The 18,563-nt window shown below is 47.5% G+C and overlaps 1 protein-coding gene and 1 long non-coding RNA gene across 13 annotated transcripts in view; one reads left to right on the forward strand and one right to left on the reverse strand.

The window, feature by feature from the left end:
* NPAS3 (neuronal PAS domain protein 3) overlaps window positions 1-18,563 on the forward strand; it is a 634,645-nt gene that overhangs the window by 583,865 nt on the left and 32,217 nt on the right. The window lies entirely within an intron of this gene.
* LOC310766649 lies at window positions 832-7,773 on the reverse strand. The gene is made up of 2 exons (XR_014550292.1): window positions 7,703-7,773; window positions 832-1,063 (listed from the first exon to the last, which is right to left on the reverse strand). It is a non-coding gene; the product is annotated as an uncharacterized lncRNA (long non-coding RNA).

Consider the following 18,563-nt stretch of genomic DNA (forward strand, 5'->3'; position numbering starts at 1 on the left):
CAGAAAACAGCAGCTCATTTTAAGACGATATGATGTCTTTCTTTCTTTCTTTCTTTCTTTCTTTCTTTCTTTCTTTCTTTCTCACCTAGATAGCTCAGTCAGTAGCACATGAGACTCTTAATCTCAGAGTCGTGGGTTCAAACCCCATGTTGGGCAAAGGATTCCAGAATTGCAGGGGTTGGACTAGATGACCCTCGTGGTCCCTTGCATCTCTACAATCCTATGGTTCTAAGAATGTTAACAATGGGAAAGAGCTGTAGCTCAGTAGCAGAGCATCAACTTTGCATGTAAATGTCCTGGGATCAGGCCCCAGTGTCTTCAGGTAGGATTAGGAGAACCCTGGTCTGAAACCCTGCAGAGCCACAGCTAATGTAGGCAGTACTGAGGGCATGGACTAATAAATTTGAATAATAATAATAATAATTCAAAACAAAAAAAAATCTTACATAAGCAAAATGGTATCTTAATATGGCAGAGGCAAAAAAGATGTGATTCTATAAATGAAGGTTATGCCTTTTAGTTTATTTTCATAATTAACCTCCATTTGATATGGCAGATTACACCCTATTAGATAAGCTGCTCCTATAATGTCTATAGATACCTTATAGATTAGCACAGTCTAGTCTTACCCATGTCAGTAAGAGTTGTTCGCAACTAGACCTTAGCTTTAAGTTCATATGAAAATAGTATTGCCAGTGTAGTTTTTCCATCATCAATTGTAAAGGTTAAAGGGGGGGAGGGAGGGAGAGACAGAGCGCTGGACAACTCCCCCCCCCCCAGCCTATACTGAACAAAAGAGCTGATACACAGTAAACAAACATGCATTGTGGGTTGCCTTCAGTCACTTTATAGTCATATGCATTCATAAATTTTGATACAGCTGTAAGAAGCCGACTTTGATGGGACAAAGCTCACAGAAGAGCTTTAGATCATAGGAGTAACCAGAGACGAAGTTTATGTTGACAATTTATCAGCAATTCTCTGTCAAAAAAAGAAATGTTTTTAGTGTTTACCTATTAGCAGTTGCATGCAGATTATGAAATTGTGTTTTGGGGGGAAAAGCCTGCTGTCAGGGCTACCCTAGGTCCCAGCTCACAAAGGACCAACGCTGCTTCGTTGTTAAGTATAAAAGCCTTTATTGAAGTTCAGTTTCACTTCCAGAGCCGCAGCGCGCAGCCCCACGTCTAAAGTGTCAGACCACTGATGCTCCGTCTGAGTCTCCTCCCCCTTGACACCAATTTAAGAGTCTAGCCTTGCTCCACCTTCTCCGCTGCTCCTTCCTCCTCTGGGTCCGCCTGCCCGCCGGGGTTCCGCCCTTTCTAGCCTCTTCTCCCGCTGATTCCCCTGAGCCTTCTCCCTCCCTCCGGCGGGTTTTAGGAGCTGGTTCCCCATCCGGGTCTCCTGCTGTTCCGCGCGCCTGCACATTTGAACTTGGCGCGCGCGCCCAGCCAGCAACTTTCCTCCTGACCGTTCCACTGCTGCTGTCACTGCTTCCCCCATCGGGGGGGCTAGCTGCAACTGACCTCCCCTCCGTTGGAGGCGTGGTCAGCCCTGACTCCCTCTCTGGAGGAGACACTGCTCCTGACACATGTGACTCCTCCCCCCCACTACGCTCTGGTGGGGAAACTGGTCCTGATCCTCCACTGCTGCTTTGGGGTTCCCCTCTGGCTCCTTGTTTCTGGTGCGTCCCCCCTGGGACCCCCCTTGCCCTGACCATCGGCGCCCCCTTCTGGGAATCTTCTGATTCGCTGGAGAAGCTCATGGAATCTCTCGGGCCACTGTCATACTCCCCTACGCTGCCCTCGGATTCTTCCCCTTCGCTCTCCCAATCCTCTCTCCCCAGTGCTCCTGCTCCTGATTCCCTGACATCCATCCCCCCCTCGAAGCCCCCCCTTCCCCCCTCCCCCTCTTCGGGTGTGGGTTCCGGGTGCTCCAGTCCAGTGGGTGTGAGTGCGGGATACCATTCTTCCCCCCTGGTGTGTAGCCGGTCCACTGGATCCGGCCCAACCGCAACGGGCTCGTCGACGTCGATTTCCTCTGCTTCCATCTCTCTGCTGATGTGCTCGAATCCAGGATCCTCCCCCAACACGTCCATGTCCTCCCCTCCCCCGGGTACCTCTGGTGAGACAGCTTGCAAAGGTCCCCGCAGCAGCTCCCTGCGCCACCCCACCTCCGGTTGAGTGTCCCACCAATAGGAGCGGTCTGTGGCAAACCCCGAGAGAGACCCCTCCGAGGAGCTAGTGTCTGGCGTCGTCTCTTCAGCTGATGAAAAACCCTGGAACGTACTGGCTGACAGTGTGGGCGTGAAAAGCCAGTCGTCGAAATACTCTGCCGGCATAGGTCTGTGTGGGAAGAGTGCATGGAACTCGTCTTTAAGATAGTGCTCCTCCACGGCATAGCACGGTACCCACCTGTTGGCACTGGCTGGGGTACCTTCCCTGGCGAGGAGGTATTCCACCCCCTCTTCCCCCCACCTCGAGTCCAAAATCTCCGTGACCTCGTTGAGTGGCGTCGCCCTCCGTGACCCCTCCCTCTTCGGAGATTCACTAAGTGGGTCTGGCGCGTTCCCTGTCGCCTGAAACCTGTGGGGTTCCCTGTAGGGTGTGAGCACTGACCTATGAAAGACTGGGTGCATTCTGGAGCCCTCCGGGAGTGTCAACCGGAAGGCCACTGGATTGATTCGCGCCGCGACCTGGTAAGGTCCCAGCTGCTTGTGCTTGAGCTTCCTCTTAGCTAGCGTCCTGGCCGGCACTGCCTGGGCTGCTAACCAGACCCAGTCCCCCACCTGGATGTCCTCCCCGACCCTCCTGTGCTTGTCTGCCTGCATTTTGTAGGCGTGTTTCGCCAGTTCCAATTGCCTGCGGAGTTGCTCGTGGACCTCCTGTAACTCTGCTGCTAAGTGCTCTGCTCCCCTTGGCTCCCCCTCCCCCTTCGTCTCTAACCCTGGGAAAGTTCTGGGATGCCGCCCATTATTGGCGAAGAACGGTGTCACTCCCGTAGACCCGTGCTTCGTGTTGTTGTAGGCAAACTCGGCCAGCGGTAGGTAGTCCACCCAGGTCGAGGGTTGTTGATTGGCGTAGCATCGCAGGTACTGCTGCATGATGGCGTTGACCCTCTCCGCTTGTCCGTTGGTCTGCGGGTGTCGTGCCGACGCTAAGTTGATCTTGACGTTCAGGATGCCCAGCAGCTTCTGCCAGAAGCTCGAGACGAATTGGCGACCCCGGTCGGACAGGATGGACCGCGGCAAGCCGTGAGCTTTGAACACGTGGTCTATGAACAGCTTGGCGGTCTGTTCCGCTGTGGCCACCTTCGCGCACGGAATAAAGTGTGCCATCTTGGTGAACATGTCTACGACCACGAGCACCGCTGTTTTGCCTCGCGAGCTGGGCAGATCTGTGACAAAGTCCAGGGCCACTCTCTCCCACGGTTCGAGCGGCGTCTGTAGGGGTTCTAGTAGACCCGCTGGCTTCCTGTGTACTGGCTTGGCCCTTTGGCAGGTGTCACACCTGGAGACGTAATCCGCGACTTCTCCCCTCACCTTGGGCCACCAAAAGTCTCTGGTTACTAATTCCGCCGTTTTGTCCTTGCCGAAGTGCCCAGCGCTGGGCGCGTCGTGTAGCTGCTGCAAGACTTTCGCGCGGAGGTCGTCTCCGGGCACGTAGAGAGCCCCTTTGCGGATGAGCAGTCCGTCTCGTATCTGGAACTCGTCGTCCTTCGCTGTGCCTCTTCGCACCTCCTCCATCTTGGATTGTGCGAACGAATCCGTCTGCAGCGCTCGACGCACCGCGTCCAGGTCCACGGCAGCTGAAGCGCACGCCCACGCTTTCGGTGCGAAAATGTGCTTGGCCGCCACCGGCGCCGCTTCCTCGAGATACTGCGGCTTCCTGGATAGTGCATCCGCCATGACGTTGTTGTCTCCCGGGATGTATTCTATCCGGAAATCGAAATCCGCAAAGAACTCCGCCCAGCGGATGTGTCTCTGGTTCAGGAACCGCGCCGTGCGCCAGTACTCCAGGTTCTTATGGTCCGTGCGGACTTGCACTGTGTGTCTGGCTCCAACGAGGAAGTGCCGCCACGCCCTGAAAGCTGCATGAATGGCCAGCAACTCCCTGTCCCAGATGGTGTAGTTCTGTTCCGCCTTGCTGAGTTTCCTGGAGTAGAATGCGCACGGCCTCCATTCCCCTTGCGGATCTTGCTGCAACAGGACGGCCCCCACTGCTCTGTCTGAGGCGTCCGTCTCAACCCTCATTGGTCTGCTGGGGTTTACATGTAGCAGCTGTTCTTCGGACGCGAAGAGACGCTTGAGTCTCCGAAAGGACTGCTCCGCCTGGTCCGTCCAGGTGAACTTCTTCTTCTTGGAGCTGAGGGTGTCCGTGATGGCCGCCGTCTCCTTCGCGAACCCTTTGATGAACTTGCGATAAAAGTTGGCGAAGCCGACGAACCTCTGGACCTCCTTCCGATTGCGCGGGCTCTTCCAGTCCAACACCGCGCGGACCTTGGCGCTGTCCATGGCGAGTCCCTTGTCGGACAGCTTGTAGCCCAGAAAATCCACCTCCGTCATGTCGAACTGGCACTTCTCTAATTTGGCGTAAAGTCTGTGCTCCCGTAGCCTCTGCAGGACCTCCTTGACGTCCCTCTCGTGAGCCTCCTGCGATTCCGAGAAGATCAGGATATCGTCCAGGAAGCAGACGCACTTCTTGTAGAGGAGTCCCGCTAACACGTGATGCATGAAAGCTTGGAAGGTATGGGAGCCATTTTGCAGACCAAAAGGCATTACGCGATATTCATAGGTGCCTAAAGGTGTAAACATGGCTGTCTTCCACTCATCGCCCTCCCGCATGCGTATAAGGTTGTACGCCCCTCGTAGATCCAACTTGGTGAAGATCCGTCCCTTCCTCACCGTCGCGAGCAGGTCGTCGATCTTGGGCATGGGGAACGCTGCGGGCTTTGTTTTGGAATTTATGGTCCTAAAATCAACTATGAGTCTCCGTTGGGGCGTGTCCTTCTTCTTCACGAAAAACACGGGACTGCCCCCCACTGCTTTAGATTCTTGGATGAACCCCCGCTTCAAGTTGTGATCTATGAACTCCCTGAGTTCTTGCAGTTCATCTTCAGACATGGAATACAGTTTCCCAGTCGGCAGCGTCGCTCCCGGCAGGAGGTCAATCTTGCAGTCGTAAGGCCTGTGGGGAGGCAGCTTATCCGCTTCCCTCTCGCAGAAGACCTCCAAAAACTCCTTGTACTTGTTGGGTACCGCTTGCACCATGCCTAGGTGTAGCTGCGGTTCATCCTCTTGCCCCTCCTCCTCCTGGCGGGTCTGGATGCAGTGTTCTGCGCAGTAGGAGGAACAGAAGGTCAACTGCCGCTGGTACCATGCCAATGCCGGGCTGTGCCTATCCAGCCAACTCATACCCAACACTATGGGCGTGTCCGACAGGTGGGTGACGTTGAAGCTGATGACTTCGCGGTGGTTTCCAATTTGCATCACCATCGGTGGTGTTTGCTGTACCACCTCTCCTCCCAGTAGCTTCCTGCCATCGACCGTGACGACGTTTAGGGGCATCGTGGCTGGCATGAGTGCTATGCGATGTTGCTTGATAAAGTCCACTCCAATAAAGTCTGCGTTGCTCCCAGAGTCAATGGTTATTGGTACTTGCATGGTGTGCCCATTGGGCAACTGGAGCGATGCGGTGAGTTGCACCACTGGTTTGGGTGGGAGGGGGTCTGTGGGCTGTAAAATCTCTGGGGACTGCTTCACTGACTTGCCTGGTTGGGCCCCAGTGGCTCTGTTTCCAACCAGGCTTCTTCTTCCCCCTGCAGCTGTTTCAGCTGCTCACCTGTTCCCTTTACTGTTGCTGAGGCTGCAGTGTGCTTCTGGAGCCTCTGGGGACACTCTTTGGCCATGTGCTGTGCACTGTCGCAGATGTAACACTTCCTGGTCCCTCTAGGAGCCTTCCCCTTGACTGCTCCCGGTGTTTGGGCTCTGCTGGCAGTCTGAGCCCTTGCACCACCAATCTCCATCGGCTCTTCTCCCCTTCCCAAAGGAGGCATGGACAGCGCCCGCCCCGCCTCTCTGGGAAAGAAAGGGGTTGTCCTGGCTGGGGTGCTTCCCTTACGTCCTTCCAGGCGCACACCAATTGCCAACGCTCTTTGGGCAACTTCTTGGGTATTTTGGGGTCTTTCTCCTCTTGCCAGTTCATCTTTCACCTCTCCACTTAGCCCCTCCCAGAACAGGTCTCTGACAGCAATGGAGTCCTTCTCCCAGCCCAGCACGTTCAGTAAGGCAAAAAAGCGCGAGTGATACTGCCTCACCGTCGCTTTCCCTTGCTGTAGTCCATGCATTTCCCTCCGAGCAATATCTACATCTACCGTAGATTTAAAGCAAGCGTCCATAGCTTTGATAAATGCATCGGAATCTTTGAGGGCAGGGTCTTTTTCGCGCCACAAATTCCGCAGCCACGCTTTTGCTTCCCCATGCAAATGAGTGATTATGAAGCCCACCTTCTCTTCCTCATCTCTAAAGTCTTTCCGAAGCAAATTGAGCGCGTAAACCACGTCAGCTCTGAAGTTAGGGTATTGCTGCAGGTTCCCATCAAAGTGCGCCACCAGGCTGCCCCCCCTCTTCCCGAGGCCAACTCCCTCCGGTTTGGGTCCTGGCAGCCCCTCTTTCCCCCAACGGTCCCACCTGGCTTGCAGATCCCGGCAGAGCGCTACTGCTTCTTCTTCTCTTTTCCTGGATGCTGCTACTTCCGCGTAAAGCGTCGTGACTGCTTCTTGCAGTTCTTTCACCTGGCTCTCTGTAGTCATCTTTGCCTATCTTCGTGAGCTCGCAAAACACCAAGTCTTGCCCCTCGCTGCACCAACTCACGCTGCGAGGTTTTTATGAGGGACGGAGCATACTGTCAGGGCTACCCTAGGTCCCAGCTCACAAAGGACCAACGCTGCTTCGTTGTTAAGTATAAAAGCCTTTATTGAAGTTCAGTTTCACTTCCAGAGCCGCAGCGCGCAGCCCCACGTCTAAAGTGTCAGACCACTGATGCTCCGTCTGAGTCTCCTCCCCCTTGACACCAATTTAAGAGTCTAGCCTTGCTCCACCTTCTCCGCTGCTCCTTCCTCCTCTGGGTCCGCCTGCCCGCCGGGGTTCCGCCCTTTCTAGCCTCTTCTCCCGCTGATTCCCCTGAGCCTTCTCCCTCCCTCCGGCGGGTTTTAGGAGCTGGTTCCCCATCCGGGTCTCCTGCTGTTCCGCGCGCCTGCACATTTGAACTTGGCGCGCGCGCCCAGCCAGCAACTTTCCTCCTGACCGTTCCACTGCTGCTGTCACTGCTTCCCCCATCGGGGGGGCTAGCTGCAACTGACCTCCCCTCCGTTGGAGGCGTGGTCAGCCCTGACTCCCTCTCTGGAGGAGACACTGCTCCTGACACATGTGACTCCTCCCCCCCACTACGCTCTGGTGGGGAAACTGGTCCTGATCCTCCACTGCTGCTTTGGGGTTCCCCTCTGGCTCCTTGTTTCTGGTGCGTCCCCCCTGGGACCCCCCTTGCCCTGACCATCGGCGCCCCCTTCTGGGAATCTTCTGATTCGCTGGAGAAGCTCATGGAATCTCTCGGGCCACTGTCATACTCCCCTACGCTGCCCTCGGATTCTTCCCCTTCGCTCTCCCAATCCTCTCTCCCCAGTGCTCCTGCTCCTGATTCCCTGACACCTGCCATATGTCTTTTCTTCAGGGTGTTTTTCTCTTCTTTTTACACTTTATCAAGTTAAACTTACAAATATCTTGTTTTGCAAAGCAGAATAGAACATGTGGTGTCCATTACATGGACAAGGACAAAGCAAAACAGACTCAGCAGCAATGTATGTCACTTAAGTTAGGAATTTTAGAAGCACAGAGCAACTGATGCCTTGTGTGTACCATCCGTGAGAGTTATTCAGCTTTTCCATTCATTGCATTATCAGCTGGAAAGCTATTTCTCTCATTTCATTAGTGCTGGAAAACTAATTAATTCATTGCTCAAGAAGTGCTAAAAGGTTTCTTTAACAAGGACTATGTACGAAACAATGTCTTTATGTTGCATGAGAAGCTGTCATGGAGAAAGGAGAAGATACATTTAATATCTCCTTTTTTTGTTCAGATATGCCAAGATTTTATCAATAATACTGGTTTTCTGCACCAGTACTCATCTCCAGGAAAACACACACTGTGTAGCTGCCTGGATGACACCTCTAAAAATATGAATGTTGATGATTCTGTTAAATTGGCAGAAACTGTGCACACTATCATGAGACAGGGATTTCTGAAAAGACAGTTTCCAGGTTCTTCCATGTATAACCTGTGCTTGTATGGCAAGGTATTTATTGTGCTATAAAACCCATCACTGATTTTGGCCAGTTCAGATTGATTCTGCAGGAGCTGTAAGTAATGAACCCTACGGACAGAGCCAAAGGGGAAAAGCATGCCAATAAACTTTTGGCTGCATCAGTACAGGCTGTAGAGTTAATTTAACCACAGTTTCTTTTACCAGATCATGTAGCCATTGCCCTTCAAAACAGGAATATGTATCCAAAACAATGTAAAGTGCCAAAGCCCTGCCTTTTCTTAAATTTAGCTGTTGAAACAGGTGTTCAGGTGCTGTTTTTCCTCAACACCACAGAGAACTTACCAAACTTTCCCTTTGCACCAAACAACAACAGCATGGCAATTCAATGACTTATGTATTGTGTGAGTTAACAGTCATTTTGAGCAGTTTCTCAAAACTGACCTTACCTTCTTTTTTCCTCTTAGAGGGCCTATGTCTTTCACAGTTAAAGGGAGCAGTTTTCCTTTCTCTGCCTCTCCACTGTACCTGTGAGATATCTTGTCATGCATATATTATCTAGGCACAGAGAGCCTCTGTCAATATTCCCACTGGCTTCACACGTCATTTGTAGCCTGCAATCGTCAAAGCAGTTTCATTGGTCTAGTAGAGGGGTGGTTTACCTTCCCCATCTCCACTGGCGGGAGCAAAGTCTGACTCCACCCCATTTGATTTACGCTTGCTTGAGCAAGCAAATTTCCATTTCTTATAGCAGTAGCAAGATAGATTGCAATGGCTCAGTTCAGATATTACACTATGGGCTGCCACTTTGTGAATATGAATCACCCTTATGTATTCCTTTCCACTACCTCCTCCCCTCACACACTGTGATTCCTTCATTCCCTTCCTATTAGGTGTTATGTGCACACCAGGCAGCTTTGCATAAGCCATTACTTGTCTGGGAACTAGGAATGGAAAACATGATCAAACCATGGTTTCTGTTTCCAGGGGTTTGCACATACTTTGCCCGGTCTGACAAATGGTTTGGCAGAACATAGAACAAAGAGGAAGATAAAAAGAATCACAGCACACAACAGGATGATAGTGTGTGTGAACCTGAGGTTTGTTCACACAGCTGAAAGCCCTGATTGGACCATTTTTGAAATCTGGCTCATGTTCTAATTTCGTATTTTATGAATTACCAGTGACCAGGTGGTAGCCAGCATGATTTTACCTTTCAGTAATTTAGTAAATGTCTACTCAAATACAAAAAAAGCAAAAACGCTTAACGTTGGTGGACTGACAATTGTTCTGAAACATCATCACTCTACTTTACTTATAATGTGATTAATTCGAGAACAAATTACTAGTAACCTTATTGAAAAAAAGCATATTTTAGGTAGCATGTTAGTTAAAGAAAATTAATCTCTCTGTGCTAAATTTGCCAGCTTTGGAGTTAATTACCTTAGCACAACAATCCATTAATAAATGTTAAGGAAGCAAGGGAAAGTTGGTCAAGTTTTTAAAAAATGCCTTGATTTCAACTGCAGATATACTAGAAGTCTATCATAATTTGTTATTGAAGATCCAAGAATGCAAATTTTGCACTGTTTTCACTTATGCCTATATGGTTTTCTTATAATTTTATTTTAGTAGCCATTCTAATTCAGGACAGCAGAATTCTGTTCCTGTGCTAGCAAATAATTGTTATGTGTGTGCTGATGACATAGCTCTACTGTCATACCCTCCGACATGACATTGCCCCAAACTGGGACACCATCCTCTGGGTACGCACTCCTGCACGAGTCACATGACCTGCACAAAATTACAGACTCGGAAAAAAGCACTTGTAGGGTGCCCAGAGCCCAAAGTCATGGACCCCAAAATATGTGTTTTTGGGGAACCATGTGAAATTGCAGACCCAAAAATAAATGCTATTCTCAGGGTGAGATCTCAGCCCAAAATCGCATGAGAGCATGGCACCCAAAATAGCGTCTTCTGGGAAAAGATGGGACATCCCATTTTTTCCAGGACAGTTGATGGGTATGTATTATATGATGAACCCCAGTGAAGGGGATTCACAGTTAGCAGGCCTCATCCTCAACACTGGTCTGTCTGCATAGTCCCAACACATGCGAAGTGCATGTGAGTAGGCCCTGTATGCTTAATTCAGGATTCTGATTACAGATAGGTAGCCGTGTTGGTCTGCCATAGTCAAAACAAAAATTTTTTTTTCTGCCAGTAGCACCTTAAAGACCAACTAAGTTAGTTCTTGGTATGAGCTTTCGTGTGCATGCACACTGAAGAAGTATCTGAAGAAGTGTGCATGCACACGAAAGCTCATACCAAGAACTAACTTAGTTGGTCTTTAAGGTGCTACTGGCAGAAAAAAAAAATTTTGTCAGGTTTCTGAGCATAGCTAGTTTTCCAGTTCTCTGTATATATGAAATGTATCTAGACTTATCTGGACAGTACAGTGAGCATGTCTCTAGGTAAGGCTACAGCCTGCTGTTGTGTTCCTACTCTGTTTCCTACGCATGTTCCCTGTGCATGTATTAGCCCTTTTCAGGTGTTACTTTCATGGTTAAGGTCAACACATGACGTGAGAGACAGCAGAGATAGGTGGATTAGCTCCACCTCCTGTCACTGTTCTGATCACCTTCCAACTTCCATGACATGAAGCAGGGAGCTTCCTGGACCCATGAAGCCTCCCCCTGTGTTCTAGAACCCTGAATTCTGAAATGCAAGGAAAACCCCCATGAACACGGAAGTTGGACTGTGATCAGAACAGAGACAGAGCTAACATGCCCCAATGCCCCATTGTCTCCCTCATATGTTTAATTTGGAATCTAATCCCTGAAGGAGGCTTATAGTTCATCTAAACAGGGTTAATGCTATGCCCTCTGGTGTTTTACTCCTACATGGCAGCTAAGCTGGGCACAGGATTTTACAATGTTCTGGGAGAAGCTGCTTCCCACAAAATTGAGGTGTGATTTTTGTTCCTTCCCCCACCAAACAATGGAGACAAGTTCTCAATTTCAGCTAAGCCATGAAGTTGTAAAAATGCAGTGAAAAATATCACCAAAGGGATTATGTATTCCTACAGTCATCAGAAAATGGAGCTGTAGTATAGATCAAAACCTTGGCATTGCGACTTAGCGTGGGATTTGAAGATCTTGAGATGCAAGAATCAGTTGCTGACGCTGGGGAGCATATCAACTCAAGGCATGCATTAAGGGGGAAATGAACTGTTTAGCTTACCTATATTATTCATACAATAATATTATACAATGAGCTGTCGAGGCTTCCTATAGAATCAACAAAAAGGAGAAATTACTCATGATTTAATCCTCAGCTCTGCTCACAATTTGGTACAAACTGCTTGGAACTCACATGGCTTTTATAGTCAGCATATATGCATGGAAAACTGCCCAGAAAATCTGTTACTTCTGTATTTAATTTCAAAAGGAAAAAAAGTATTAAGAATTAAATGATGACTCATGTTACAGTTAGGAAATTTGAGTTCCTTTGGTGCAGAAGTACGCAGTGTTGTGCCCTCCTGATCCCATCATGCTTGACCATTGGGAATGCTTGTTGGGAGTCCAGCAATATCAGGTTTGGAAGCTATTTAAAACTTCTACAACAGAGGCTCTAGTAGGCAGTGACTGACCAGGAAAGTGAACGTGGAGCCCAGTATGCAGTAGCTGCAAAAAGGCAAATTCCATGTTTTAAGGGATCATTAGGAAAGGGATTGAGAATAAATCTGCCAATATCATGATGCCATTATACAAACTACAACCACACATTTGGAATAGTTTGGAATACAAATGTTCACACATTTGGAATACTTTGTTTGGGCACCACACTTCAAAAAGGAACTGGGAAAAGTTCATCAAAATCAGCCAAAATTACCATGGAGTTAGAACTCCACCTATGTAAGGAAAAGTTACAACATTTGAGGGGTTTTTGTTCAGAACAAAGTCAAATAAGGGGGATAGATGTGTGTAAAATTATGCTCAGTATGAAGAAAATGGATAGATAAAAACACCCCCCCCCCCAAATACTAGAATTTGCAGTCATCCAATGACGCTGACAGGTGGGAGACTCTGAAGAGACAGAAGGAAGTAAGGTAAAGGTAAAGGGACCCTGGATCATTAGGTCCAGTTGTGGACGACTCTGGGGTTGCAGCGCTCATCTCGCTTTATTGGCCGAGGGAGCTGGCATACAGCTTCCGGGTCATGTGGCCAGCAAGACTATGCCGCTTCTGGAGATCCAGAGCAGGGCATGGAAACACTGTTTACCTTCCCGCTGAAGCGGTACCTATTTATCTACTTGCACTTGGACGTGCTTTCGAACTGCTAGGTGGGCAGGAGCTGGGACTGAGCAACGGGAGCTCACCCCGTCACGGGGATTCGAACCACCAACCTTCTGAACGGCAAGTCCTAGGCTCTGTGGTTTAACCCACAGCGCCACCCACGTCCCTTGCACAGAAGGAAGTATTTTGTCCTTATTCGTCATTATAAAATTGCATCTGAATGCCATTTGCTGGAGAATCACAAGTGGGGAGAGCGTTGTTGTGCTTAGTTCCTGCTTGCAGGTTTCCCACAGGTTGGCCACTGTGAGAACAGGATGGTAGACTAGTTGGGTGTGTGATCTGATGAACTCTTCTTATATTTTTAATGTCTGCAGTGGATTAGCAAAGACACAACAAACGGCATCAGCATGGCAAAACAGAAAAGGGGAGCTATCATGACAAGAGGATTTCCTTTTAAAAGTCTTACTTAAATGAAGGGACAAAAAATGTACGAAATGTAAGCTTACAATTAAGGGATCAAAAAAGTAATTTATGGAGGAGGATTTAATGTATAAAAGTTGTATCATTAGAGTTTATTTAAATCAGTAGCCATTCCATGAGATGGCAGACACTTTTATGGACTGGAAGCAGAGGCCAGTTTGACAGTTTATGTAAAGGAGGAGAGTAAACCGTGGAGTTTTCCAAAGATCTGTTTTAGGACTGGAGTCATGTCAATTATACTTAAATGTGAGATCAAGATTGAACAGCAAGATAAGACACTGGGAAAGATGGACATGGGAGTGGGAAGTAAGTTTAGGACAAAGTTTCATACAGGGATTCACTTAAATAATTTGTTGCTGGTAAATTTGGCCATTAGTTTACAAGAATTATGCAGTTTCGTTGGGCTAGGTCTAGCAAATAGCTACTTTCTGTGAGAGCTAAAAATCACACCTCCATATTCATGCCAATATTCATGCTGACTACCTACAAACTATCTGGAACCTGGTGACAAATAATTGGAGATAACTACCATCATAGTGCCTTTTGTTTGCAAGCTTCTCAGGGACATCTCTCTGGCTGTTTCTCAGAGACAGAAAATTGACTAGACACATTCTTAGTAGGCAGCTATTATCTTCTTAAAATGCAGACCCACAAGGAAGCCTTTAAACTCCTTTCATTTAAGTGGTCTTGATTCAAAAGTGTGTTAAAGGATGAGATGTATTGTTCCTTATGCTTAGTGGACACACGAGAAAGTCCTAATTTTTAAATAAAAAAAGCACTATTGTTTTTGTGTATTGCATAATTTCCATATTGTGCAGGAAATTCCACACTATTCATTAATTTTTTTTTGGTTAAACTGTTGCCGCTGGTGTGTTGCTGCATTTATCATTGGAATTTAAGCAAATGCACTAAAGCAGCAAAATGAGTACATAGGACTGATTATTTCTTAATATTGAAATGTTTTATCTTCCTGTGGCACTGTGGAGTGTACAAAGTGTGCACACTTCTAATGATATTCCTTAATGGCATTTGTACCTGCAATTAATTCTTTAATAAATTTCAGATAGCTCTCTGTGCTTTCAAGCCCAGTGAAGGATCTGTGAACACACGATGCCGTAGTGTTTTTGAAATTAAATGGCTATGAGCTTGAATCAGTGCAGGATTGACGTCTACTATATATCCCATGGAAGATTTCCAAGCAAGGATGAGATATCAGTATTAAAAATAATAAAGGATAACAAACCTTTATTCCTGGTGCCTCACACAGCTCCTCTGCCTCCCTATCCTCCTGCTCTGTAAATAAAACTATTAAAAGAGACTCTTGCTTTGTGCATAAGAGACTGCTTGGTAAATAGAAATTAGTACTCCATGGCAACATGGACTCCCCTTCAAGCTGGGCTCTCATAAAAAGGCAGCTCTAGTGAATCCAGAAGCCAACAGCAGAGAGTTTCAGCACAGCAGCTCAGTGTTCTGCTGGGGAGAGGAAAACAGTCATTAACCCACCTTTTAACCACTTTCTTCCATTAGAGTGTGTCGCTCATCCATTATTCCACCTCCAGCACCCTCTGCTTAACTACCCGTTGTTTAATCAATTCATCGCTCTTTAATCAGTTTAGAAAAGAACAAGTGGAAATAGCCACCCACTTACTGTTGTTGGCGACGGTGCTTGGGGGTACTTTCCTGCTGCTACTGTTGTTACAAGTGGCATGAACACACTCACAGAAGCTACAGGTTGGCACAGATGCGGCCAATTCCCTTTCCCTTAATTTGCCGCTGAAATGAGGATTGTCTCTCGCAACATCAAAGTAGGAATAACGGAGAATGCCTCTAAGTATATGCCGATTGCTTCCTTCTTACCTCTTATTAACAGCAACCGGCTCACATACCCAGATGCAGGCACCAGCACATCCAGAATTATAAGTTAAGTCAGTGGACAAGCCGGAAGGCTTTGGGGCACAAAAGAGAGCAATTTCTCCCCACCAACTGGCAACCCCAACCATCCTAAATATAGGATGTTTTGCATGCATAGCAGATACTTACCCCCTGAGCTATGGCCTCCCGTGCAGACTTTATTGAAATGAATGTGAGCTGCACAAGAAAAAGCTCCCAATCATTTGGCTGAGGCTGGTGCAAGAGAATCTCCCAGCAGATTGTGCCCCATTCAGGGGATCTGTCTGCGACAACAGCCTTATGGTAAGACTTTCTGCACCCTTCCAACCTGAAAAGACAGAAGGACTTTCAGGTTGGGGTTGGTGGCAGATGCCCATTTCAGCAAGGGGGAAAGGGGGAGGAAGAGCATTGAGGAAGGTAGTGGAAACTGGCTACATGAAGACAAGATAGGAAGAAAGGGAAAAAAGGAGAATAGCTGAGTTAAGGCTGGATTGGACCTTGCAGAGGAAGGAGAGAGAACTGAGCTGCATGGAAGAAGTCCACAGCTTCAGTCCCAAATGGCATCAAATTTTAAATCACACAGATTTGGAGCTTTTGGGAACCTTTGGCTCAATTTTCCACCTACTGGCTCAAGATTATATCCTCCTCTCCTCTTTCTGAAGACAGATGATTATAACAAAACCCCATTAACCTCAGATCGCTTCCGGTGGAGGGTTAGCTCACCATGGTACTGCTCAACATCTGCCATTGTGCTCAGTGGAAGGCCTTTCTATGCACTGTGTTCTCTATTGTTGTCAACCTGAGAGCATCCAGCGTCCCCAGGTTTCTTCTCAGGCCTCCTCCAGATGACCTATTTATGAAATCCTCCTGATTTGCTGTCACAAACTTTACGTGGGGGTTAGGTTTTATCTGGTCTTTTATTGAGCATTCATTCCAATTTGCTTACAGGGTGTTTGTACCTCTTCCTGTTTATCATTAGATCATTACTCACTTTTCAGTGTGTTTCCCTAACCACAAAAGGTCCCTTTCTTTTTAAAAGTGGGTAGGACATTGCACTAAGGCAACAGAGCACTTTAATCCAATTTCCTGGGATGCACTTGAATCGCTCCTGGAAAATATTGACAGCCTGGAGGCACCCTAAGCCTGAATGCAGCAAAGGTCCACTGCAATATATGCCCAACGTTCTTTAGTCACTTGCCTATAGGAATTGGCAGGTGCGTGCTTAACATTGTACAGATATCTGTCCCACTTTTTAATTTGTTTTCCCTTGGGGGCTTTTATGTTGACCTTCTGGCAGTCCCCCAATGAGAAGTTCATCCTTCTCATTCACTCCCAGATTCCCTTCAGTTCATCTCAATTATGTGTCCTGTTTCTGCCTGAAGTTTGGGGGTAGTGGATATAGCTGTTCTCCTATACAGCCACTGGGAAATGACAGATGAGCTCTGGTGGACACAGTTCAGGACACTTCCTTCCTTCAGTATCAGAGCAATTCTGCAATGAGACTCACTGCCAGTGCATGAAAGCCATAGCGTTGGTTGAACCACTGGGTTGGGTTGACAGATTCGTAATGTACTGGAACAAACGTGAGAAATCTCCGTCTGTCTTTGCAGAAAACAGTGGCACATGTGACTTCGATTTCCCTTCCCTGTGTGTGGAAATGCATTAATAGCAGATATTTTTGTTTTATCTAGCTGTTGCTCACTGTGTTGAGAATCACCTAAGGTAATGGTGGGGCTGTGAAGGAGTACATCAAATAAAACCATAAAAAATGTTTTATTTCTGCCTCCCATGATAGGGATGGAGATGATACTTCTGAAGAATACTTATTATTGGTTATCTTTCCATGAAGCAAGTCTGCATAGGCAAGCACACAGAAATTCTGATTTACTGATTTTCTTTTTGCCTCCCCATCTCCTGCCCTTGCCATCATCTGTGAGCTTTCCTGGTCTGGAGTGTTTCCACGCCATCTTATTTCATTTAGGGTTGGGTTTTTTTTCCCTTTAAAAAAAAATCTGTTCTGTCCTGAAGATGATTATGCCAGCTCCACAAAGGTTTGCATTGTAACTGATAAAGCAAGACCTTTCTGTAAAGTTTATTTTCACTTTAAAAGATCTGTCGGAAACCTGGCAGCAAAAGCTGCCGCTGTGAGCCCATGAATGTCAGAGTTGATGATTGCTTCATTAGAACCCTACAAACTTCAAGAGCCAAGGGCTTTCATGTTTCTTTACATGGTATTAGGGAAAATAAGCTCAAGGCATTATTTCTTTAAATGGGATTTCAAACATTCCCTCCGGAAAATAAAGTATAACTTGTTTGAATACCAGGGAGCTTGTAGGGGAAATCTGTTTGGTCAGAGTTGTGAAAGTTGGCCTTTCTCTTGGATTTTCAGTTTGGGGCAAAAAGAAAGAAAGAAAGATAATTTGCATAGCACACGTTACAAATTAGGTTGAAATTTGGTGAGAAACTGTCCAGAGCTTATTTAAATATTTATGGTCTCCACTTTCATAGAATGTGTCAAGGCGGCTTAGAACATACAAAATATAATAAAAACCAGTCTATAAATATCCACGAAGCATAATTAAAAGCACCGATAAAACAATAGTAGATACTGGCTGGTTAAAAAGAGAAAATCATATTGGGGATGCCTGTCTAAACAGTACAGTTTTCAGAAGGTGTCTGAAAGAAGGCAAGGATGGTTCTTGCAGAATCTCTGCAGCTAGGGGTTCCACAAGCCAGGGCCTGCTGCACTAAAGGCTTGGTCCCTACTGCAGGCCAGCCAAACCTCAGGGGCATGGGGAACCACCAGAAGTGCCCCATCAGATGTTTATCAACGATAGAAGTGGAGTATAAGCGATCACATGGTCCTTGAAATGCATGCAGCAGCAGGTCAGGGACTGACTGGATGGCAAGGAGTGGTGGGAGATTCCAGCCAGAGAACCCCGTAGGGAAGCCCCAGAGGAGGAAGGCTCAGAGCCAGGGGAGTGGCAGTGAGATGCTGAAGAGGCAACAGGCTTGAGAGAGAGAGAAGAGCCAGAGGCAGGAAGCAATTCAGACTCTGGACATGAAGCCAGGAAGGAGGGGCCAGAGGTGGCAGAAGCATCCAGTATACCTGAAGGAGTGTCTCCACCCCCATTGTTCAACCCAAACACTGAGGTCCAGCGCCGAGGGCCTTCTGGCGGTTCCCTCACTGCGAGAAGCAAAGTTACAGGGAACCAGGCAGAGGGCCTTTTCGGTAGTGGCACCCGCCCTGTGGAATGCCCTCCCAACAGATGTCAAAGAAATAAACAACTATCTGACATTTAGAAGACATCTTAAGGCAGCCCTGTTTAGGGAAGTTTTAAATGACTGATGTTTTAATGTATTTTTAATCTTTTGTTGGAAGCCGCCCAGAGTGGCTGGGGAAACCCAGCCAGATGGGCGGGGTATAAATTATTATTATTATTATTATTATTATTATTATTATTATTATTATTATTATTAGAGCTTGCCTTTCCTACTGTAGTAAGCTCACCTCCCCACCCCCCTTGTTTCCAAGGTCATGTAGCCCAGTATTGTCTGCTGCAAGTATGGCGAACTTTTGACCTTCC

This window comes from Podarcis filfolensis (assembly GCF_964270895.1).
Source record: "Podarcis filfolensis genome assembly, chromosome: 1".
NCBI classification, from domain to species: domain Eukaryota; kingdom Metazoa; phylum Chordata; class Lepidosauria; order Squamata; family Lacertidae; genus Podarcis; species Podarcis filfolensis.